This window comes from Columba livia, chromosome 4, assembly GCF_036013475.1.
Source record: "Columba livia isolate bColLiv1 breed racing homer chromosome 4, bColLiv1.pat.W.v2, whole genome shotgun sequence".
NCBI lineage: Eukaryota > Metazoa > Chordata > Aves > Columbiformes > Columbidae > Columba > Columba livia.
In genome coordinates, this window is record NC_088605.1 from 72,873,686 (window position 1) to 72,898,859 (window position 25,174).

Sequence of the window (25,174 nt, forward strand, 5' to 3'; positions counted from 1 at the left end):
GTACCAGTACCACAGAATACCACTTCTGGTCACATTGAGCTGTTGTAGCTTGAAAGTGTGCTCCAAATATATTAGCTTTGCTCAACTTGATGTCTGGCTTTGTTGTTGCTTAGTGTGTTTTTTCCTGTTTGGTTGAGGGTGGGTTGGTTGGTTGATTTTTGTTTGATTTGTTTGTTTGTTTGGGTTGGGTTTGTTTTTTGTGGGGTTGGTTTGTTTGTGTGTGTGTGTGTTTGTTTGTTTTAAAGTTTCATTCAAGAGTGAAATTATATACTCTGCAAATCACATAGCTTGGGTCCTGTGATACATTTTATTCTTTAGCATTAATGCCACTACCTCTACTAGAAGGGCTGGTTCCTGTAATTTCAAACACATATTAAGAGATGAGTTAAAATACCTCATATCGTTATTTTACTGAACACTTAAAAAAACAGTCAGCATTCCTCTTACATAATGCTGCCCTGCTTCTCTCCTTTCACTGCAAAATCCTGCTGTCCATCAATTGCAGATAAACGCTAAAATGCCCCGTTGGGATGAATATATTGTCCTCCTCACCAATCCAAAACTACCGGAAGGAGCATTGAGGCTGAGAACATGCATTTCCCTACTGGCAGAAACCAGACAGCAGGCACTGAGTTTCATTAGATGAACATTTTACCAAAATATTTTTAGAATAGACTCTCAAAAATGCCTTATTGTACTCATGGGGGAAAAAAATAAAATGACAAGCAGTTCAGTGTCTATTATTTTATTCTACAGACTTTTTCTTAATAGTGCTAAATAATGCTGTTGTTTTAGTTGTTAAACAGACAAGGACTTCTCAGCTTCTCACACTGGCCCGCCAATGAGAAGATGGGGAACGTGCAAAAGGTTGGGAGGGGACACAGCTGGGACAGCTGAACCCAGTGGACCAAAGGGATATTCCACATCACACGATGTCCTGTGCAGTGTATAAAGCTGGGGGAAGAAGGAAGGAGGAAACATTCAGAGTGATGGCGTTTGTCTTCCCAAGTTATGATCAGGTGTGATGGAGCCCGGCTTTCCTGGAGATGGCTGAACACCTGCCTGCCCATGGGAAGCAGTGAATGCATCCCTTGTTTTGCTTTGCTTCTGCACGTGGCTTTCGCTTTACTTATTAAACTGTATCTCGACCCACAAGTTTTCTCAGTTTTACTCTTCCAGTTCTTCTCTTGCCTTGCATACTTTGGACTATGAAGAAAAATTTGCTGACACCAGACCCAGCTGAACCCTGTGCTGGGCACCCACCTTGCCAACAGGACAAGCTTTGTGCTTCAGAAAAGAGACGGTGGGAGAGACCTGCTTTGGTCCACTGCTGCACCTTCCCTTGGCTCACACAGGCCAGCTGCACAGAACCACTGTCCCCAGGTATCCCTGATATATCATGTACCCCCTGCTGAAATCAAGCAGATTCATGACATCTGGCAATAGGAAATCTGTCGTACAGATTCCCACTTCCTCCATGTAATGCCCTAAGTTTCTCCTCAGGGTGAATGGTACCACTACACAGTTGGATGGGACAGGGAAGTTTGGGAAAAGGAATGGTTAAACAGATTTGGGTGCTGGTGACTTATTAAGTAGAGGTTAAAGGGGGTGTGATAAAGAGATGCACTGACTGCCTAGGGAAAAGCTCAGAGTAGATGTAATATGTGGCTCCAGAAGTTAATAAAAATGGCTTCATCTTTACAAACTTCTGTTGTGTCGGAAAATGATGGCCAAGATGTGCCAGGTCCCAGAAGGAATGAAGAACAAGAGAAAAAAGTCATCGTGTTCCCTCCCTGGTGCCCAGCACTGACCACTGTGAATTCAGAGAGCTCCACCAAGGTTAGTCTCATGATTTTTCTGTTGGGGACATCATTCTGGTAAGGCACAAGGGAGAATCGTACTGTATTGACAAGCTGTGCTGATGCTTCAAGGCTTATGGTGCTGCTGATTTCCAGCCTGCTGAGCAAAACGTGTCTGAGATTTTGTTCTTTGTTTCAATCATGATTACAGCACAGTGGGGGCTGATAGTCTTTCTGTGGCTGCTTCCTAGCAAGAGTTACTGGGTTTTAACTTCTTCATGTGTATTAGCCCCCTAACTGTTTGGAAACAGCTTATGAATATGAAAGATATCTGCAGCAATCTTAAAAAAAAAAAAAAAGGTGTAGGAATTAATTGAAAAAGTGAATGGGAATAATCTCCTTCAGATTTTTGCAATGAGTAGAACAAATTACTTAAAACTGATAATGTTCTTCATCAGAGATAAAGTACCTGGCTTACTCAGAAGACAAACACCCGCACAGCTTTAGGAGGCAGGTCCCTAACAGACCGTGAGCACCCACCCTTCCCCATGGCGTGACCACCCACTTGGGCACAAGCCATGGCTTGGTCCAGGTGAAGAATTGCTGCCCAGCTGATAGCCCAAGGGGAACCTGGCCAGATACTGACTTTGTTGGTTTGTTGACCCCCAGGCAAAGGCAGAAGAGGGTTTCTGTCAGGTCTTCTATGCTCTGGGTTTGGCGCAAGAGCAGAGGGCTGGGGGCATCCCCTCCCCAAGGGCAGAAGGGTGGCCCCGGGCAGCGCTTTGCCTCTTTCTTTAAGGGCTGAGCCTTGCAAGATATTTATACTCCAGCTGCCTGCTTTTAGAGTCTGACACATTTTTCTCCTACTTGATTCAAAAAGGAGAAAAAAATGTCAGATTGTAATGCTCAGCTCACTCTTCCTAGAGGGATGAAAATATGCTCCTTTGGAGGCTATTAGTATTGCCAAAGGTTACTATTTAAAACGTTATCTCTTATGGACTGTCCCTGTAAGTCTCAGAGCTGTCTGCACCTTTAGTGCTGCCAAATCATAAGCTGAAGGGGAAAGAGAGTTTTCATTGAAGCTCCAGCTCTGGGATTCATGTGATTAAGCCAGATTCTCATTTTCCATTGAAAAAGTAAGTTTACAGCTGCTGTGATTGCAAAGGAAAGGTTGAAAGTGTAAGCCCTAAGTATGCAAAGCAAGAGAAGCAAATGTAAAGAATATGAGGGTTTGGGTTTGTTTTGTTGTTGTTTTTAGTTTTTGTTGTTGTTTTTGTTTGGTTTTTATTTTTTATTTTCATTTAGTCCTATGTTTTGAAATACTCCTCCTTTCTCCAGGAGGCTGATTCATTCTTTCTAATGGATTGTGTTGGCAATACTATATATTTTTTTGTTCCCTGAGGAATATCTTCAGAGTTTTTCTTTCCAAACCACTTTGCCCAGTTTAGACAACTCCTAGAAAAACTAAATGAGAAGGAAGTTGTAAGAAAAATTAATGATCTGCTTCATAAATTTTTTACAACTTCATACATGGATGGAGTGTGTTTGTAGAATTACAGGATTGCAGTGACTAATAATAGTAATAAAGTGCCTGATTGTATTGTGTGGTTAAAGATAGTCATAATACTCTCATTGTCTTTGCCATTTTCTCACTCCTTGCTGTGACATCAGCCCGTCCAAGACCATCACATCCTGTTCATGGCTGTGTCTTTGTTGATAAATAATGAGTCATTATATGCTGTGCTCTATGACTCGTACAGCTGTATTGCCCAATTTTCCTCTCTCCAGAATGAAATGCCCCTTTGCAAGGATTTAGTAAGCCTTTAAACCAGCAAAGTTTATCTGATGACAAATGTGCATTTTAGCAGAAGGGGGAATGGATGAAATAAGGTTCTTTCTGGATGTTTGGTACCCAGAGTAGGCTCACCTACTGGAAATGATATATTTTTATTAATGGCAAAACCCTACCACCACTTTGTACTGATGGCACAATCCATCGCATACTGAAGCCATGATTTCCATGGATGGTGCCTGCAGGGCACATTGGATCCAAAGACCAGAAGAGCCCTGCTGCCACACAGCAAACCTCTGCACAAAATATTTGGATGCTTACATGTAAACAGTTACACATAGAAGTTACATGTTTTCTCCACAAACACCATAACTGATCTGCTAACACTGAAATCAAAACTTCTCGCTCTCCAGCATGCTGCTGCCTACACAGCATACTTGGGAAGCTTTCCTAAAAATATAATAACAAAATGTATTAAAAGGTGCAAGAAGTAATGGTAATGTTCTCCAAAAAGGCAAAAATACCTATGCACCCTGTGCTCTGACACTGAGAACACTGACAAAGTACCATGAGTAGCCTGGCACTCTAAATAGCTGATTTGCATAGTTGGGAGGTAGTTGTTTTCTTCCATTTAAATTTAAAAGTATGATCAAGCATGTGGCATAGCAAACTTCTAGCTCTGCAGACCTGCTGAACTGATGTGAATTTCTTATCAACAGGCATTGTGCAATCCAGTAGGCCTACTTTGTACAGATGAGTTGGGGGAGAAAGATCTAAAGGTACAACAGATCCTCAGCGAGCCAAGACATGCAAAGCGTTTGTTTTTCCTTCCCCCATTTTAACTGGTTATTTTGCAGCTCACCCTTGCAGAGTGTGAGAGATCAGGTGGCCTGGGGACTGGCAGTGAGAGTATTCGTGGATAATGCAGGGACAGCTGAAAACCAGAACAAAACTTGCGGTCCCTGGCGCAGAAGGATGGATGGCATTCAGCCCCGGCTCATATCTCTGTCACCATGCCTTCCCTTTGCTTTCTCTGAACTGAGGGTCCCAAACCCCGGCCCATCAGCTGCACATAGGCAGGGGTCTAGTGTGGAAGAGAGACTTGGCCAAAATCTTGGCCAGAAGTCCTGTCCTGCTGGTGACCCTCTGTGGGGCTGCAGCTGTGTCCCTCAACAGCTTTCCACCCCTTTCCCAGTTTGTAAGCAGAGGTGTAACACCCATCCCATGAGTGTGACGTGAGACGGTCAGGTATTGCATGGGTATGCTGCTATCAAGCAATATCTACACTTGCAAAGTGTTGCATGCGGGTGTTTGGGGGTGGTTGGGTGGGGGTGTTTATTGATGCCTGTTACCTTGCTGGCCGAGACTGTGTGTCACACTGAGCATGCCCTTCCTCGTGGTCTGGCAGGCAAAGCTTCTACACGTGCATCTCTTTCCCGCTATATCTAAAGTGATCTAGAAAAGTCCTGCCTTGAATCTCTCCCAGAAGGATCCTGAGTGAAGCCTTCTCCCTCCTGTCCATTTACCATGAGCTGGCCTGGGGCTGGTGCCAGAATGCTGTTCTCACCTGGCTAACAAACCTGCAGAAATGAAGATGTTTTGACTGTAACAAACCAGCATATTTCACTGCAAAACAACTCTGTTGACTGCTTGTGCACCTGCCACTTTCTTCCCCTTATCACAGCCTCCTCATTTGGGTTGCTGGGGGCACCATAAAGTCCTGCTTGGGGTTCATCAGGGATGGCAAACCTGCCCAAGGCACCCTCTGTTCCCTGGCCACGTTCAAGTGGTGCAGAATAGGGGCTGGGTTTGGGCAACCAGAGAAGTGTCCCTGCAGCTGTGCGGGGATGAGTCAACTGCCCATTCACTGCCTCTCTCTCTGTTCCCTCTGATGTATTTTTAGGTGGAGGGATTGCAAATTTGATTTGTTAAATAGGTTTAAAAATGTAAATGATAATTATAAAATTCCGCGAGTCTTTTTTTTTTTTTGCCCATGATAAATTTTATGTAGCTGGCAGTTAAAATAAGTGATCACCCCATAAATACTGTTTTAATAGCCTAGTCAATGGCGTAGCCTCTGCTGTTCTGAAAATTTTATCTCTGAAAAGGGAGGGAAAAAATCCTTTCCTGTAGATTTATATCACTGTAGCGGCTGCTGCTGCTGCTCATTACTTGCTGAGTAATTTTGGGGGAACATAGACTTCTAATGCAGGCAGCCACAGATGAGTGAGCATGGATGCTGGTGGGGGGTGGCCACCCTGGACCCACACAGCCAGCTGTGCCCTGGCCTGCATGTCAAGTGCTCCAGCTGATGTTTTTGGGGTAACAACCTCATGTTTTCCAAAGCCAGCCATCCCTGCACACAAGCACCGTCCTCCTCCATCAGCAACCAGTACCTTGCCAACATCGTTGTGGCCGAGTCGGAGAGAGGTGGGTTTGGTGGGTGGAATATTGACCGGACAAGGAATTGGCTGGGTGGCCACATCCAAAGATTTGCAGTCAATGGCATTATATCCAAACAGAGATACCTCAGGGGTCCATATTGGGCCTGACACTGTTCAATATCTTTATTAATGCTATAGGTAGTGGTATTGAGTGTTCCCTCGGAAAGTCCGTGGATGGCAGCAAGCTGACTGGTGTGGTGGGTCTGCTTGGGGGAAGAGATGACATCCAGAGGGACCCTGACAGGCTGGAAGGGTTGGCCCATGTGAACCTCACGAAGTTCAGGACCACCAAGGAAGGCATTTTTGACCCCTTTCAATAAATGAAAGGGGCTTATAAGAAAGACGGAGAAAGACTTTTTACCAAGACCTAGGACAAGGGGCAATGGTATTAAATGGAAAGAAGGCAGGTTTAGGAAGAAATGCCTGATGATGAGGGTGGTGAGATGCTGGCACAGGAGAAGCTGTAGATGCCCAACACCTGGATGTGTTCCAGGCCAGGCTGGATGGGGCTTTGAGCAAGCTGGTCTAGGGGAAGGTGTCCCTGCCCATGGCAGGAGGTTGGAACTAGATGATCTTTAAGGTCCCTTCCCACCCAAACCATTCTGTGAGTGGGGGTTGGGACGCCTTCGGATTTCAATTAAAAAAAATCGTTAAACGCACAAAAAAGACCCTGATTTCCCAGCGCGGGCAGCCTGCAACGCCGCTGCCGCCGCGGAGCCTGGCCCGGCCGCCGCTCCCTGTGCCGGGGCCAGCGCTCCCCACGCCCGGGGGCAGCGCTCCCTATGCTGGGGCCAGCGCTCCCCACGCGCGGGGGGGCAGCGCTCCCCACGCCCGGGCTGCTGGGCGCCGCGGGGGGTGCTGCGGGCGGCGCGGCGGCAGGGGGCGCTGCGGCCCCGCCGTTGCGTTGTGGCGGCGGCGGGAGCGTTGATCCTAATTGGAGCCGACGCGCGGCTCCTCCATAATCCTCCGACATCCCCCCGCTGGCTCGTAATTCCTGGGCGGGCGCTGCCGCCGGCTCCGCGGGGGAGCCGCCGCCGCAACAGCCGGGCAGGTGCTGCCGGCGGGCGGGTCGCGCCGCTGCGCTCCGCTCCGCCTCCCGCCGCGGGAGCCCCGGCGGCCATGTTGTCCCCTGGCGCGGCGCCTCTGCCGCCGCCGGCCGCTCTGGTGACGAAGCAGAACGGTGCGGGGGAAGACACCCGCCGCTCCCGGGGAGTAATAATTAAGCCATGAAAGTACCTTTATGTCTTTATTTGGCGCACATGGCGCAGGTGTTGAGCGTTGGTGTGGCTCCCGCACAGGCAGGAGATGGCGGAGCTGCCCCTTCCCTGCCTCAGCGTGTCCCGGCCCTGCCGTGTCCCTTGGGCGGGCGGAGGGCATCCCGCACCCCCCATGGCCTGTCCTGCTCCCCAACGAAGGGCCGTGGCACCCGGGGGTGGCCACTGACAAGACTTGTGGCACCACAGGAGCCTTCCTTAACCAAAACACAAGACTGGTTGTACCCTGCATGGTGCCTCACAGGCCAGATGCGTTCCTGCACGGTTTTAAACTCAGACTGGCTGGGCAGTATTTGAGGTAAAGTACCGAGCAACCGGGTCAGGCCCTAAACCCCTATTTATGTAGGTACCAGTGCTTCCAGTAATAACACAGGTGACTTTTCAGGTTGTGTTGGAGCTTGCCCTTTGGTGTAAGAGTTGCGGGGTTCAGCGTGGCTGCTGGTCATTAGGAGAAGCTGCCAAGCGTCCTCTCTTCTCTCCCATCGCATCCATCCTGGAGCCTGTCTGAGAGGTAGAGTTTTTTCTCTCTCTGTACTCCCTGAGTGACGGGTATACATTGATTTTACTCCTGGGCTGTGCGGGGCCCCTGGACCTTGCACAGCTAGTGTGCCAGGGTCAATGCAATGTGTGTATTTGGGGGACAGGACAGATATCAAGGGCTACTGGCTCCCAGTCCTGCTGTTCCAGGCTAGATGAGCTCTGTCTGTCTCTGCATTCATGTAGGTCCTCATTTTTTCCTCTCCATGTGAGCACACAAATTAGCCTTGCGAGGGACTGCTTCTCCAGGTTTGCCAGAAGTAGAAATAGGAATTGTTCAAGCTCAGTATTAAAGGTTTGGACTCTAAGGTTGTTTCCACCCTCATTTTAAACAGATGTAAATCTCGAGTTAACTCTGTTGAAGGAAGAGTTATCAGACACAAAACCATTGTGCATGTCTGTGAACAGATACAGCTGACTGCTGGAGAAATAAAAATAATGAAGTAGCAGTGAATCAGCCAGGCACCTTATTTTCGACCATAATAAGACGGGTTTCCGAGAAGCTAATGTTCTCCCTCTTGCAAGTGCTGGTCTCTAGCTGGACGTGTCTGTGAGGCAGTGAGGTCCCCTGAAGCCTGTGCGAGGCATGAATGTGTGTACAGGCTTTAATGGTGTCTTAGAGGCAGAGTCCCTGCAATCTGATCCTTAGACATGGAATTAAGATATTAGATACGCTGCCAGACATGTTATAGACATGGACTGGCTTTACAGGGATCTGCCTTTGCATGTCTCCTCATGTGTGCCATAAGCTATTAATGCAAGATTAATGGATGTATTCTTTCACAGCTTTGTCCCGTCGGGGCAGATTTGTATCCCGAGGTGGGCACACCTGTAGGCACAGGTGCCACACGATACACCTTCTGCTCATTGCTGGGGCCTTAGCGTAACATGTAAAGGGCTCTTACAGTCCTTTACAACAGGTTGTAGTGCCATTTTTGGCAGGATTGGGCAGCTTTACTGCCCAATGTATTATGAATTAGTTGGACTGACGAAGGTTTCTCCTGTCCTTTCACTTTAACGTGTTCCCTGATCCCAGAAAACAGCTGTGTACTGAACTGGGACAGGGCTTCTCTGACCTTCACGTGAGCCCAGAATCAGCATGAGGAGAAACTCTTTTCCTAGTCCTCTCCTCTGTTTGGACCTGAGGTAAACCTGGCCTCTAAGAATACTCCATTCTCAAATGCTTCTGTTCTAGTTTTTCTGGTCACCTAGAAAAGTCTGCTTATATTATGCTTTACAGCAATTTGCTTTGTGGGAGTTTCTAACTATTTTCTGTATTTAAATAGCTTTTCTGTTTCTTCGCATTGAATTTCTTCCCCCTGTAACACCTGTGTGTTTTCTTTTCTGGTATTTCAGTCACCTAAAAGCAAGCATGTGTGTATTTATTTATTTATCTCTTCTGTTACACTGTCAAAGAACATCCTACATTGCCCAACAAGAATTTTATTTTCCCTTTTTGTGTGTTTACTATTGGGTCTTCCCTTGTGCTTCCAGCCCCTGCACATTTTAATACCTTTTTAGCTATTCTCTTTTCAAAATCCATCAAGTTTTTGTTCTCCCTCTCCAGCCCCTGCCTTTAACTTCTGGAGTTCTTTTTGAATTTCTTCTTTTTCATTCTGTGGCTGTTTGAAGTCCTGGTTCTCCTTTGTCATCGTGTCTTCCAGCTTCTTCATGTTGGCTGTCAGGTTCCTCTTCACAGCTTCACTTTTTAGCCATTCCCCTCCTGTGCAAAGCTGCTGGTAAACTTTGCAAGAGCTTGCTATCTCTTCCAGTTGTGCTTCTAGGGTTTTTAGTTTGCCCATGCCCTATAAGCTTTTCAGTTTGGAGCTGAGCATTACCTGGGGTTGGTCACTGACCCGTGAAAGGCTTTTTATTCTTCTTTTGAATATTTGTCTTTGCAAATGCTGAGCAAGTTGAATGTCATCCTGGGCATGGTACATCTTCTGTAGCATTGCTGCTCAGGGGTGTGGGCTCATACTGCCCTAAACACACATGCAAGTGCTGCATTGGTTTCTGTATTTGGTCATTGTGTCTTTCTGCAGCTTTAATAATTTGTCCCTTAAAGCCTTGGCTGTCTAGGGAAGGTCTGTAAAGATGGGTTAATAAACAATGATTTGCATTGTGGTGTTGTGATCCAAGACAGCAAACTCTTTTGTGGACACTAGTTGGTAGAATATAGCATAAACATTGGCCAGTGCCTTGTTCTGCAGGTAATGTGGGTCTGGAGGAAGGAGGTTTAAACAAGCATTTGCCTGTCTCCTACTGTCTTCAACAGTGACTTGCATGGTCTGTGGGGCTGGACTTTATGACTTGGGTTTGATCTGGAGACTTCTGAAACTTTCCCATTTTTGTCATTCTAAGCAAATTTTGTTCCAGTTTTGGTGTGTATACACATATATCTATTTCCTCTTGTAAATAGTGTTGCTCGTATTTACCAGTGACCATACTACAAACTTCTGAATTTTTTCCTTTTTGTCCTTCGGAGCAAATTTCATTCGAACTTTGGTGTGTGTGTAGCAGAGAGTATATCTGTGTATTTATCCAAGTCAGTTCAGCTGCAGAAGCTCCTGAATCCATTTTGGCTCGTTCTGTGGAATTAAAGAAGCCAGCTACCAACCCAACCACTTGTTCGTTTCATTTCACATGGGCAGTGCAGCAAGAGGAAAATGAAAAATTAAAAAAAATGAGCTTCTGCGTGAAGAACTGTGGCTGTGGTTTTACTCACAGGAGGACAAAAGACAACATAGGGGTCAGTAGTTATGGTAAGTGAGGCTGCTGCTCTGTCCTTCAAAGGATGCTATTTGGTCCTCTTCTCCTTTCGTGGCAAAAAGTTCACAAACATATTTTTGATCCGTAGTGATCGGGTAGATCACCATTCTTATCTGCAAACTTGATTCTGTCTTCTTAAACAAAAATCTGGTCACTGGATCTCTCTGGTTCAGACTGTACAGTTCTTCCTAGAGCTGGACCTCAGCAAAGTGTTTTTGAGTAGTAGGTTTGCTGAAGAAAACAAATTTTCCAGGGAGACCCGATCTCCTTTGGTGTGACACAAAATGTGGTCAAGGTTTATTGAAAAAAAAATTAAAAGCTTTAAAATATGGTTTTGTGGGCATTTTTTTCCTTTTTCAGATAAAAAATAGAGAACAGAGGATTTACTACTTTAAAGGGAAACATTTGCTTCTTTGTTTTCATTTATTTTTCCTTAGCCAAACCGCCTCCCTTCGCTTTTATTTCAAGTAGATTCAACTGAATTTTTTTCTGCACATGATTGTTTTTTGTTTGGCCGTTGAACCAGATAATCCAATATTTGCACAGCTCTCCCTGGAGCTGCGCAAGGAGGTAATGCTGTCATTATGACAGGTAGACCTCAGGAGATAATGTGGAAGCACCGGGTCTCCTAGCAGAAGCTCCCTGGCCTTTAAATGTTCACTCTCAGATCTTCATAATTTCCCTGCAGATCTCTGGACCGTGTTGCATTAGAGGGGGTTGAAGTGTTGAGGGGTCTGTGCTTTCCCAAAGGAAGGCAGAGGAAAAATGGCATCCAGCAACAGGGCATGGAGTTCCTGAGTATTTTTCCTCTAGGGAAAGATAAGGCTTCTAGTGTTAAATGGTAGGATTTACTCCTATATATATTTGAAATTTATTTTCTTTTTACTTTGTGGGGTTTTTTATTATGAAAACATGATGTCATATATACCTCTTTCTTGCTATTGGCCCTTGCTTAGGTCAGTGTACCTTATTATGTTTGTACAAAAATATTTGTTCCTAATTAAACTCCGCTTCTTCTGTTTGTACTAAAACATCTTGAGCTCATGAAAACTGCCTGACCCATGGAGCTGTCTGCTGGCACACATGGCTTTTGCAGATCACTCAGTTTGCAGTGGAAATTCAAAGTTTTTCCTGCCTGGCTTATATGGTTAGTAGTATAAATTTTATAAGAAAATGCTCACTGTTATAAGCAGCTGTAGGTTTTGTGCTTGCGAAACCTATTTGCACAAAGCCACCAAAGTCGCCACCCAAATCTGCCACAGTCGCTCAGATCTTCCAACAATTACAATCTAATTAGACCCAGCATTCAAAGTTGCCTCCAGCATTTGAAACGAAAGTAATTTAGCGGTAATAAAAGTGGTAGATTGACAGCTCTGGAGGCTGAACTTGGCTTATCCGCAAAACATACCCGGGGTGGGAAAGAGCTACAAGAATCACCACAATGACTGTCTGAAGGGCTTGACCCCTTGCCTTGAAATCACAACCTCCAAGGGATGAACATATGGGTAATTTTCTACAGGTCCCTCTACTGCCACTGCCAAGAGTGCTGCTAATTACTGACAATAATTAGTGTATTGTCTGTGGCATGAATACTTTTCCGCTAGGAAAAACACCTGATTCATTGTATGATAACAATCAAATGCCCATCATGCGGTGATGGTGTTTATGAAGTTAAGAATTATTCTGAATTTGAACCGCAGCCTATGAGGTGAAAGGCTTTATCCTATTACCGATCCCCTGAATCATTCAGTCTGCAGTGTGTGAGGCACAGGGCTGTGATTACCAATTCATTTCATAAAGGCCAACCATTTAAAATTCTCTCAAACTAGCAGCTGCTCGAGGAAAGAAAAAGCACCTGGTCTGGACAAATATGTTTTTCTTCTTCTGGGTTAATTTAAAGAGAAAACCAACAATTCTTTCCCCTGACAAATGAGACTTTCAATCAGCATTGAGCTGCAGAAGGATAACCCATCTTTGCTTACTTGACATACAGGATTCTTCCAGTTTCAGAGGTGGAAGTCATGGTTAGGCTGAAGAGCACTTGAAAAAATAAGCTGCTTCATGTTACCAGTCAGTACAAGGAATCATTTGAATTTGATGCAGAGAGAAGAATAGGCAATCCACCCGCTTCCGTTTTGTGTGGTGTTGCTGGCTTCTTTTATTGCTGTTGCTTGTAACCACAGGCAGAGTCTTTTCCTTCTTTCCTCTCTCCTCTTGTTTTTCTATCTCCTCCTTTCTCTATCCATTGGTTTCTATGCTGTAAAATACTGGATTATAACATAGGAACGACCACCAGTGACTTCTGAAATCTGACAGGTTTTAGCTTTCCTCCAGATGCTGAGTTAATATTCACCTTACTGCAGCAGGCAAACCTGAATTCAGTTGGCAGTAGGATTACAGCAGGTATATTTACCTACAAGAACACTCATTTTCAATATCTAATTATCTCCTCATCTGCTGAGTCAGGAGGAAAATCAAAATTATCCTCTGGTTTAGATTATGTTTTCCTAGGACTGACAGGAGAATTCCGGGTGACATTCTCAAAAGCATCCAATTTATAAAGGATCAAAAGACTGTGGCTTCCAGGGGATCATCTGCTGCTCAGATGTATTAGGGACGTTAGAAAACAGTACCTTTGGTTTCTAACGTTGGAGATGGAGGTGTAGATAGAAGATTGCTGCCTTTATTGCCATCAGTATAGGATAAGATCATAATTTATGTTTTCAGATGAGGCTTCAAAAATGATGATCTTGTATGTTCTAACTGGAAACCAAGTTGCCTGTGAGGTGTGTTTCAAAAGAGTATGAGTTTGCACTAATAATTTCATGGTAGTTTTTTTATCTTGTCCCTCTGCAGTATATTTTTCTGGCAGCCTCAATCTACTCCATAGGAGGAAGAAGAAGGTAGGGGGTTTCGTGTGTGTGAAAAAGGCTTTTGATTTCTGCTGGGGGCAGCTGTGTTTTGTTTTGTTTTCTTCTTTTCTGCAGCTTTCCTCCGTGATCTTCAAATTACTATTCGCTATGTGAAAATTGGGTATAAACAAAATGCTTTTCTGCCTCCTTCATCAGTCTATTCCACTTAGCCTACAAGCAGATTCAGGCAGAGGCTGTCTCTCCTTCCAGAAGTATGCCTCCAATGTGCACACCTTAATGATGCAGAAGACCTGTGCTGTTCCTCTTGCTAGCCAAGGCTGGTGTGGAGCAGCTATACCTACAGAGACACGCACTGCAGGTCCTTTTCTCATCCAGTTCTGTTCCCTGACCCTTATTTGAGAAAAGCAGAATTTCCTCAATATAACCCTGTCTGCGAACAACTATGACAGCCAGCAACCTGCCTCCTCATCCCTGGCTGCTTGTAGCTATATCAGCAATTTGGCCCAGCATCTAACCTGACACCTCCTGAATCTCACCAAAATACAAACACTAAGATAACAATACAGATGGAGCAAGATGTGTAAGAGTCTGATGAGGAGTGGGTGAGGGAGCTGGGGCTGTTCAGCCTGAGAACAGGAGCTGAGGGGAGACCTGATCGCTGTCTGCAACTGCCTGAAAGGAGGTTGGAGCATGGAGGGGTTGGGCTCTTCTCCCAAGTAACAAGTGATGGGACAAGAGGAAATGGCCTCAAGTTGCACCAGATGGGGTTTAGATTGGATATTAGGAAAAATTTCTTCCTGGAAAGGGTTGTCACGTGTTGGAACAGGCTGTCCAGGGCAGTGGTGGAGTCACCATCCCTGTGGAAGGGTTTAAAAGGCATTTAGACGAGGTTCTTAGGGACAGGGTTTAGTGCTGGAGTTAGGCTGGGTTATGGTTGGACTTGATGATCCTGAGGGTCTCTTCCAACTGAAATGATTCTATGATTCTATGTCAATACAAATGGAAGCATTTAAGTTAGTATATGATTTGTAGAGTAGTTTGGGATCCTTTGGGTTGGTAAATGCTGAGTAAGTTTAAAGCACTATTGTGTCTTATGCTCATATAAACTTAGGTTCTTTGGCTTTGTGTTTTGCTCTATGGATTAAGTTATAGCAGATCTATCTGGAACACCCATTGAGGCTAAACAGTGTTTTGTCTTCTGCTTCATTGCTTAATATCAGGTGTTTTATTATGGGAATTCAATAAAACTTGACCTAAACAAGGCAGGCCTTCATGCTATTTTTAGAATGTTATGCTATATCCCCTGTCTGTGTTTCACAGGCTGGTGTGTAATTAATGATGTGTGTCCTTCCCTTGTTAATTGATGCACAAGCTTGGGAGGTATGTATCATTATCTAATGTAATCATGCAGAAATGTGAAAAGCAGAAAAGGAAAGCAAGGAAAAAGATTTTCATGCCTTGATGTCTTATCCCAGTTGAGGCAGAGCTGGGGGGAGGCGCAGATTGGCCTAGCAAGTTCAGAGCTGGGCTGCCTCACTGTATTGCCAGGATCCATGAGCTTTGAACAGTCTCTGGCTTCAAATGCCTCCATGACCCTGTTTAGAGAAGTTTTAAATGTGTCTGTTCCTTCTGCTGCTCCTTGCCCTGGCACCTGGCAAGAGGGTAGAGGAGCCTCTCCTTCCATTTTCTGCTCAGTGATCTCCATCTCACTGCTGTTTGCCTTCAGGTTGGAGGCGGGTGTGTGAGAGACCGTAGGTTCCTTTAATCCCTATTAAGAACAGCAGATCACAGTGGCCCCTCTGGCCTCGTTCCCTATGACTATGGAACTAGCTTTAGCAGCAGAGAGATTTAATCTTTCTAGTGGAAATGTAGTTCCAGTCAAAGGTCTGCACTGCATCTTTTAGGACAGTTTCTTAGCTGCGTGAAGTTAATCGTGAGGCAGTGTCCGTTCCAGGTTGTAGATTTTGGCAGAAGGCTTGTGCTACAGACTCACCTTTCTGCAGCTCTGCTTTTCTCCCAGGGAGAGATCCCAAACAGGAAAGCCACTAACTCTGCGGTGGGCACAGAGCGGACCTCTGACCCCTCTTGTGGGCCCTTCTTGCTTGTCTCTTCTTCCCACCGTCTATCTGGTGATCAGAGGGGAGAGAACAAGCAGCTCTGGGGTGCACTACAAGCTGTGTGGGGATGATAAGGATCTTGCTGTCTCTCTGTTATGTTTAAAACCTACCTAGTGCAATGTGTCAGCTGGTTCAGGTCCCCTCTGAGAGCACAGAAGGGGACAAGCCAAGGTGTCTCTGCTGCACAGGTCTCTGGCTGCACCCCCGGCAGTGCGTGCAGTAGGGAGGATGGGCTGATAGGGAGCAGCCAGTCGCCCCTTCAGCAGTTGCTCCCCAATTTTGTTCCTCCATCTTCGATTAATTTAGATCATACCTAAAGTGCGTCCACAACTACGTTTAAGCAAAAGCGGTTACCATAGTAACGCTGGAGATTTTCTAAATGCAGTCCATGATGTAAACAACTAAAATGACTGTCACCCCAAATAGTTGTTTATTTCTTCTGTGTAGTTTATTGAGTATTTAAATCTGTTGTAGCACACACAGATTTACCACTTCCAAGTATAACTTGGAGGAGTAACACGTTTTTTTCTTATTGCTTCCATTTCAGCAGATCTGTTTCCATGTCAACAGCTCACATTGATAAAGAATTGACATTCTGACTGCATTTGGCAGTGTAGAGTACAAGGTGACAATTAAAATAAATCAATGTTTCTAATGATGCTGCTGTTAAAACCATGCCAAAATACTGGGATTCCCATGCACAGTAGCTAGAGATTGCTTCTTGAATCTGCAGAGAGCGAGGTAGGAATTATCATGGGAACAGACTTTCTTTGCAGGGTTTTCAAGCCTTCCTGCTTACAGATGCAGAAAGACTGGGAAAGCAAACTCCCTCTGTTACAAAAAACCATACCTGGCACTCTGTGTGTGTGCACGTGTGCTTGCTTTGGCTTATCCACTTCTAATCTAGGTGAGGTTTAGAAATGCATAAAGCATGCAGTAAAAAACAGAACACAATTCTTAGACTGAAGACCTGTTTTGAGTCAAGTTTCCAGCAAAAAATTGTGGAGCGGGAGGGCTTAATTAACGCTCCCTCCCTCCACTCCTGATTTCCTTATAGTGGATATATGTATTGAAATTACTGAGGGACAAGAAACATGGAAGCCCGGAAGGGTGTTTGTTATATTTGCCAGCCTGTTCAACAAAGACCCACAGTTCAGATTGTGACTTTTGGGTGATGAGAGTGAACTGCTGTTTTGTGTTTGTGTGAGCAGCATGTAGATACACAAATGCCACAGCTGAGGTGTCATCACTGTGGGGTTTTATTTTTCCTTGCTGCCTAGCAGGGCTAAGATCAGTGGCTGACTGTATTAGGCACCCCGTTTACACCCGATACGAGAGACAGACACAATCCACAAGAATTCCCAGACAAAGCAGATAGCAAACAGGGGAAGAAGAAAAAAACATTACCCCCATTTTACAGGGGCAGAGGGGGATTATAACAATTTTGTCAAAGCTGCAGGTAGGATTGGCTTCCAGAGGATGCAGGCTCTCTACCTGTGGTTTGAATGCCAGAAAATCTCTTATCTGGTGTTTGCTCAGGGTCATGCTGGAGTCTTGTGGCAGACGTGGAAATCCAGCTCAGCGGCCCTACATTGAAATGAAATGAAATTCCCAAAGTTTGGGAATACATTTCCATGGAGGCATTCAGCTGTCTGAAGGTCCTCTGTTTAGTTTGGAGTAGGCTTGAATCTATAATTTCCATTGCATTTAGGGACTACAAGTACCTCCTGATGTCAGACATCTAAATGATGTGTCTAGTGATCTTAGTTGCTGTTGGTTCTCTTGTAGCCAATGGAAATAGTTGCGTCCAAGCAGGAGTTCACATCACCTTCAGCAGGTGTCTAGCACTGCCTGATACTGCTTTGTGAATGTGTAAATTTGCATGTTATATCTTTCATATCATGGGGTCGTATAGTTTTTGTGGGTGTGAGAAATCCACAAGCTCACTTTGCCTGGCGAGGCTTCTATTTTTAAATACAATGCTTAGTTATTGTGTTAGAGAAAAGAATATAAAAGCGGAATCACTGGTAAGAGTAATGTGATTCCTGATGCCACTGAGGTATACCAAGATATGGTGAGGTTTTGCTCTCATACATATACACAAGAGCAAACTCCAAATCCCAAAACCAGTCATTTGTGTAATGGAGAATGGAGATGAATATAGTAAATCCCCCGCATGTACTAATGATAATTTTATTTCCAGATTGCATTCTTTGGAAGATCTGAGCGCTTCAGAAGGACTAAAGAATTATGCCTCACAGCAGCCCATAAGGTGGTAAGTATTATTACTGTATTTTGTAAATGTGAAAGAATTGTGGGATATTGATAAACAGAGAAATTGCCAAATCAGTCAAGTCTGTAACAAATAACTTTTCCCTGTAGAAAAATACTGCTCTTTCAGATACAAGACAGGTACAACGTTTATACGTTTCAGCAAATGAGCCATTGCTGAATGACTTTAATTTGATTGCGCCGGAGTGAGACACTTTTAGGGCGTATCCTGTGAATGTCACTATGGTGCTGTAACATAAAAAATAGATTGTGACTGAGAAGGGATGTGTAATCTCTGATTGTTAGTCTTGAATATTGGCCGTGGCTGACAGTAGAACAGCAGCTGGTTGGATGGGTCTGCGCGGTAATGAGGGCTAAGAAGATCTTGCTTTCTGTTGAACTGCTGTTGGCCTTCCTTATTGTATTACCTCCTCTCCTAGCTGCAGGAATTGGCAATCTTTCAAGGAGGTGTGCACAGTGTTGTTGTCCCCTGCTGTGAATTAGAGGTATTAAAGCAGCAAGAGCTCTAAGTTCTGCTTCTCAGAGGTTTGGCTGAGTGAGGGATCCTGCAAGGGGGTAACATCCAGCACCTGTGGGATTTGGCTTTGGAGGGTGCTGGGGTCAAACAGGTGTCCCTCCTGGTGCCACAGCTTCCAGTACCTGGCTCTGCCTGAGCTCTAGTGTCTCCCATCAGAAGTCCTTTACCACAGACTTGTGGCTGTCCACTCTCAAGCCATGTTTCAGTACCTATAGCCATTGTTCCATGGAGACATGACTAGCCATATGGTAGTGCCGCTTCTATCCCCATTTTATTATCTAGATTTAATTAACAGGCAATTATAATAACCAGGCAGACAAAAATAATAACCTACTGCCATGCCACATTGTGAATAGTGGCTGTAGTAGCCACACCAATATTATTTGACTTAATATGAATGTGTTTTACATATGCCATCAAGAATGAGGTGAACATGATGCCTCAGACAAAACGTGTATTACCATGTGGTCCCTGTTGTTCAAAAGCTCTGGAAACGCGGCTGTAATCAATAACAGTAAAGTTCTGAAGAATGAAAGGATGGTCACAACCATTTATATACAAGTTAATGCAAACCAGAAGAAACGCATAACCAAATGCAGACAGGAGTTGAAGAAAAGCTAAAACTTAGTCCCAGAAATTCTGTACTAAAGGCCTAGACTTTAACAGGAGTAAACACCCTTAAGACACAGTTGAGAAATCTTTGTGCAAAACAGACAGAATATGTAAGTAAAAGATGTCAAGCGACGTTTGGCTGCTATTGGATACAGCATGAATGCCATGGAAATGTTAACCTAATTCTGTCCCAAATCTGAAACAAAACTTTGCTCTTGCCACCTAAGATTTCTGCTAAGCTTTGCTGAGGTGCAGTTGTGGAACAACTAATTGAAAGCAAACTATAATTCTAATAATTGGACATGGTGTTTAGTCACCAGTGTTGTCCAACACTAGAAAGTGGAGGAGGAAACAATTCAGTTACTTTATGGTCCTTTACATTAAAAAAAAAAAAAATTAAAAGGATGGGAATAATTAAAAAAAATGTAGTTTTTTTTCTACTATATATGATATATTAAGTTGTGGGCTTCTGCTCTCCTTAAAAGGAAGGAAGAGATTGTCAGTGGCAAGAACAGTACCTTGTGGGATTTTGATAGAATTGTAAAACCCAATCCCCTGTCTTTGGGATGAGGCAGTGAAAATGCACAGTGTTACTCACAGTTCTGCTTGGTTTCATTCAGTGTCTGAGTTGCCTTTTGTCATCAGTGGGGTGCCATTCCTATGGCGTGAAACAACACATATGGCATGGACTGAAGTGCCTCAAAACAGCTGCGTGCTGCCTTAGGCAATACCTCAATGGTTAATAGGACTAATGAATGTGCACGCTAACAGTGAACGCAGCCAGTTTAAGGATCACAACCAAAGGTTATTTTCAGATAAGAGAAAGGAGAAAATATACAGGCAGGCAGGAAAACCCTGTTGTGAGCAGATTTAGGGCCTTGGCACAAAGCGAAGATTCTTCTCCCTCTGGTGTTACTTTGCAACCTGAACCATACCTGACTAAAATAGTGCTTCAAGCTTCCTTAAACTTCAAAGAGGCTCTGTTCTGGGGACGGCTGGGCAGAGCGGAGAGAAGGGTAGTAGGAGGGCTTGCTAAAAACTAGTGGAGCTTTCTGCTGGGCCACGTATTGTTGAGCAGTCACTTTGCTACCTTTTGCAAGGATAGGCGCGCCCCTCCTTGTCCATGCTGGTGAAGACAGGTGTGCAGGCACAGAAACCTGGTACTGGAGAGAATGCTGCCATGATTCAGCGATAATAGGGTTTTGGCCAAAAGCAGAGCGAAAGTACATGCAGTGACACATGCAGTACCCCTGTCTAGCTCTGCTACCCTGGATGTGCCGGGTACAGTCCTGTTCTTTTTCTAGTCCACTGCTGAGGAGCAATATAGCGAGTAATTCGCTGGCTGGTTGCTCCATTCACTGTCCCATACCTGTAAGAGCTGTTGCTACCACAGGAAGAGTAACAGTGGGTCTCTGGTGACAAGGTAAGCAGATACCAGTGACTGGCAAGTGCATACTGCACTGGAAGGGGAATCCCGGGGTGTCAGAAGTGTCTCAACTTGATTCTATGTCTGGATGTTGAAATGCTGAGCCAGCATCCCAGTGCACTTTGTTATTCTGGAAGAAAGTTACTCCGTTTACTCCTCAGGTTCCTGGAAGGATTGCTGGGCTCAGAGACTGGCTTATAATTGCAGTTGTCAGCTCACTGTTAAGTGAAGAGATGTAAAATACCTCCTTGCACATCATTTATTAACATCTAAGACCCGTCTGGGGACATATAAAACATTCCTCTTTTTGTAACATTTATAAACTACTGAGAAGCACAGACACATTCCCCTATATTAATTACCTTAATTTAGGCAATGTCCATGGAGGGCCCATGAGCACAGCAGCTATGATTCCTCCCCCCTGTTCTTTTATTTCTAGGCATTGAGGTTCCCCTGAGCCTATTCCAGCTGCAAATTCTCCTGGCATGAAGCAGGATAATGCTGGAGAGTGAATATATTTTCAGACCTTGTATACATGAGGGAGTTGCACTAAGATTACTGGTGAACCTGCTTAGTTAAACCAATGCAAAATGTGACATGGAGAGTCTTATTTCATCTGGTCACTTCTTTTAGATTTGGATTAGGTTTGAAATCAAGTAAACCCCCATTTAACATCTTTAAATAAAGATGTATGAAGGCATTCACATCAGTTTAACTTGAATTGTTTCAGTCAGATTTAAATGAAACTGGTGAAACTTTCTTGTACTGAGGTGACCTCAGTAAATACAAATTTCTGTCTCTTCTACAGGGATTGCAGCACTTCTGGCTTTTCACAAAGCATAATTTTAATCACCTATACCAGGAGCCAGTGGGAATTATAAACTCTGCTGGGTCAGGGTAAATCAAGTAAGGGGCATTTAGTGGTCAAGGAAGGAACATGAGAGAAGGCAGCTTTACTTGTCTCACTCGGTGAAAATGATCACAGTGGCTCCTTTGAAACTCCTCAGGCTTGGCGCTGTGAACTGGTTGGGCCATAGATCCTCGGTGTCTTGTTGCTGGTGTCAGAGCATCCCATGACACCCGGATATATGGGGTGGGCCCAGTGGTGCATCTAACCAGGGCAGGGTCAGCCTGCAGCATCTAGAGATGGGAGATTCCCCTTGGAGCGTTCACTCCTCTCTGCTGGCTTTGGTATTGGTACCTATGTGTGAGAGCAACAATATGGGCAGGGATCTATTCCCCTTGGGTTATTTCAGCCAGCTGATAAAAACTGAGAAATGTGGCTTCTTTCGGTTCATGAAACATTTGCAGCAGACATGTTTTCCTGCACTGGTGTGATGTTTGGAGACTAAAATAAATATGTTATACTGAATGTCATCTTGAGTTTCCCCCATGAAATAATTTGCAGAGTGTTCCCCATGTGCTGAGCTGTGAGGATTGTTGCTGAAAGCACGTAATGTTGTGTATGCTTAATTTTAAATGACTCCACCATGGAGAAGTCTGTATGTATTACAGAATTACAGTGGGTTTGAATGTTACAGATCTTATGGTTTTCTTCATCAGAGGTGAACCCATGTGAATGCTGCTTGTCACTTCCTTGCCATGCGCTTGCTGTCACCTATGAATGTTTTAGTGAGCATCCCAAACCAGTGATGGAAAAGCACTGAGAAATATATAGAGTAGTAATGTTCTTGTGCAGAAGGGAGCTGATTAGGTCCAGTGCCTGCAGGGGGATCCTTCTGCAGAGGTATTCTTCCCATTAGTTGTGCCACTAAGCCATATATCATAGGAGGGCTGAAATTTGTTTTTATCAATTCAGGAATAAGATCCTACATCTGCTCCTAATTACAGGTGGGGGTCTCAGAGGAGGTCTGAGTTACAGTGTGTGTGGATATCAAAATGCATAGCTCTCATTACTTGAATAGGTAAATAATTTTATTCATCATCTGCACAGGGACGTAGGAACCGTAGCCCAGGAGATGTTAACAATTAACTGCCGTCTCGTTTGCATTACTGGCTATCAATATCTTTAGCTCTTCTGCGCAGTAGTGTAATATTGACTATGTAAACCTTCTGCAAAAGGGTTAACTTTTTTTTTTTGTGTGTGTGAATTGGGCATTTACAAATATGTTTATATTTTTCGTCAGATTGAATTTACATGGTGTTTTTCTGTAGAGGATGTGTTTTTGTGGTTCTTTGCTTTCTTTTGGGGAAAGAGGTATCAAGTGCCTTCTGCAAAATCTGGGCTACCACAGCTTATGACTGGCTTCCATTCAGGTCCAGGTGCAAACCACCATGCAGGACTGTTTCCTGTATCTGAAACAGATCATTTCCCTGGACCCAAAATCTTAGTTTTGGCAGAGTTGCTGTTGTTGCTTGTCCTTTAGAAGGTAGCTGTCTGTCCCATGTGGTATACGGGTTTTACAGGTCAGTAAATGCAAGGATTTGCTTGTGGGTTTTTTTTTTTTAAAGGGCTTGCCCTCATTGTAGAGTTACTAGAGTCGCTTGCAAAAAAGCTCACATGTGAGAAATGCCGCAAGAGACTTCACAGCCCATGTTGATACAACTTATTGCTGCAGATTCAAACAGACATGAGAGAAAAATAATGAGAAGAGTAGCTATTTGAAAGCAAATGCACTATTATTTATATTTTTAACTTGAGCTGGCCTAACTGAAGCACACTGCTGCTTTTTGCTTATAGTAGTCTGCTTATAGGCAAAAACTTGAGCTATACCACACACTAGATGCTCATATGACTCCTCTGTATAGCTTAACCACGACACTACAACACGGCTGTCCTCCTTGTAGTAATCCTAACTCAGGAGTGTGTAACTGCTGGGAAACTCCTTTTTTTCTTGTTAGAAATTTCAATTCTATCCCAGGCAGTGCAAAATACTGCTGACAGATCGGTTCTGCCCTCTTCTCATTGTGGTAGCAGAAGCGCTTTGATGGTTTGTACATATGGGGCTGGGAAAGCCCTCTGAGAACCTTTACGTGTGCAGTAATGTAAAATACACTGCTGCTGTTACTTGAATTGTTAAGTTTGTTGAAGTGAACAGAAGTTTCCTGCAAATGGGAACAGGAGAAAATCCAGTGATTTCAAAACAGTGCATTTAACTTGAATTCAGTAGCGAGGACATTGTTGGAGTTATTAGTAAAGCAATCAGTTCAGAAGCAACTACAGGAATATGGGTGGTAAATAGATGGCAGCATGGATTTATTAAAAGTAAATCATACAAACTAACTTAATTTCTTCCTCTGATAGGATAAAAAGCTTAGCGGATAAGGTAAATCCACCAGAATAAGGTGTCTCTGTTTCATGAACATTTTTCTTACAGTTCCATACAACAGTCTCATAAGAAAATTAAAAGCATGGATAAGATATAATTTTATAAAATATGATGGATTGAAAGTCATTTTGAGTGACAGTAAATATATATATGTCAAGGTGTATCTAAAGTGCTTGTCACGTTGGTACTTGTATATATTAACAACTCAGTTTTGAGAGAGGAGGGAGCTGTCTTTTAGGAATCAATTTGGGCTCCAATACTGAGTTAATGTGCTCTATTTTCATTAATTGCTTTGACGGTAGGATTAAGGCTTCATTGATCAGATGTGTGAATGATATTAGTCTTGTTGGGACTGCAAATATCATGCAGAAAGTAGTCATTAAAATATATCCTTCTCTGGACGTATCCCTGGCATATGCCCTAGGGCCTCAGACAGGGAATATGTGCATAGCTGGGCCACTTTGGAATTTCCCTGTAAAGCAAAACTTTGCGTGTCCTTCCAGCTGGGGTCAAGAGCCTTGCTCTCCGCCTGCAATTACATTTAAGAAAAAAAACCCTTGAAAAACTTACATTAAAAGAACATTAAGGTTGTAAAGCCAACCACTGAGTAATTAGGAAATAATAGAATTCAAGTGGCCTGTATAATTTTATTTCAGCTTCCTAATGCATATGTATTATGAGGCGGTCTTTGATTCCAGGAATCCATACTATTTTTAACTCAGGATTCTCCTCCGGTAGCCCTGCGCATAGGAAGGAATTTCATGCAGACTGAGTTTTGCTTCATGCAATTTCGTGAAAAATCCTCAGACCGTCATTCCAGGCCAGTTTGCAGCCCACTGTTTCTAATGATATTGCAAAACGGAGATGTGTGCGCAGAAACATGGAAGCACTTCAGCGTAATGTTTCAGAAGCACTAAGCAGAAGCATGCATTTTTGAAGTGCAACAATGATAGAAGGAATTGGTGAAACATTTTTTGATCAATCAAATAAAACTTTAAAAATCCTTCCAAATTCAAGTTTCAGTGCAGATATTTTCACCGCCTGTGGCTAAAGTCATAATATGATCTATATGTACCCTGAATCTTTGTGACTGAAGGTTTGCACTGTTGCCTTAGATGCATGACAATTAGGCATTTTCTGTTGGATGCTCTGGATAATACCATTAGATGCACAATAATTAGGTGTTTTCATCTCATTAATATTCATTTTCATACATTTAAATGCCTCTCTTATAGCATTTGTTAATTAACATACATTTACAATGGTATATTCCTCTTCGCCATTCACCCATTCTGACTAATTTAATGAGCTGACATATCAGATGACTTCTCTTACAGGGTTCTGCTGTTGTATCTTTGGTGGAAACAAAGAAGTGGTTATCGTGCTGTTCGTGAGCAGTATTAGCGTAGCTATTTTGTTCTCAGAAGGAATC

General features: G+C 43.9%; 1 long non-coding RNA gene across 1 annotated transcript; it reads left to right on the forward strand.

Moving 5' to 3' along the window:
- The first annotated feature begins 7,186 nt into the window (after nucleotides 1-7,186).
- On the forward strand, nucleotides 7,187-19,422 carry LOC110356296 (uncharacterized). Its single transcript, XR_010472460.1, has 3 exons — nucleotides 7,187-7,607; nucleotides 7,695-7,820; nucleotides 17,809-19,422. It is a non-coding gene; the product is annotated as an uncharacterized LOC110356296 (long non-coding RNA).
- The last annotated feature ends 5,752 nt before the right edge of the window (nucleotides 19,423-25,174 follow it).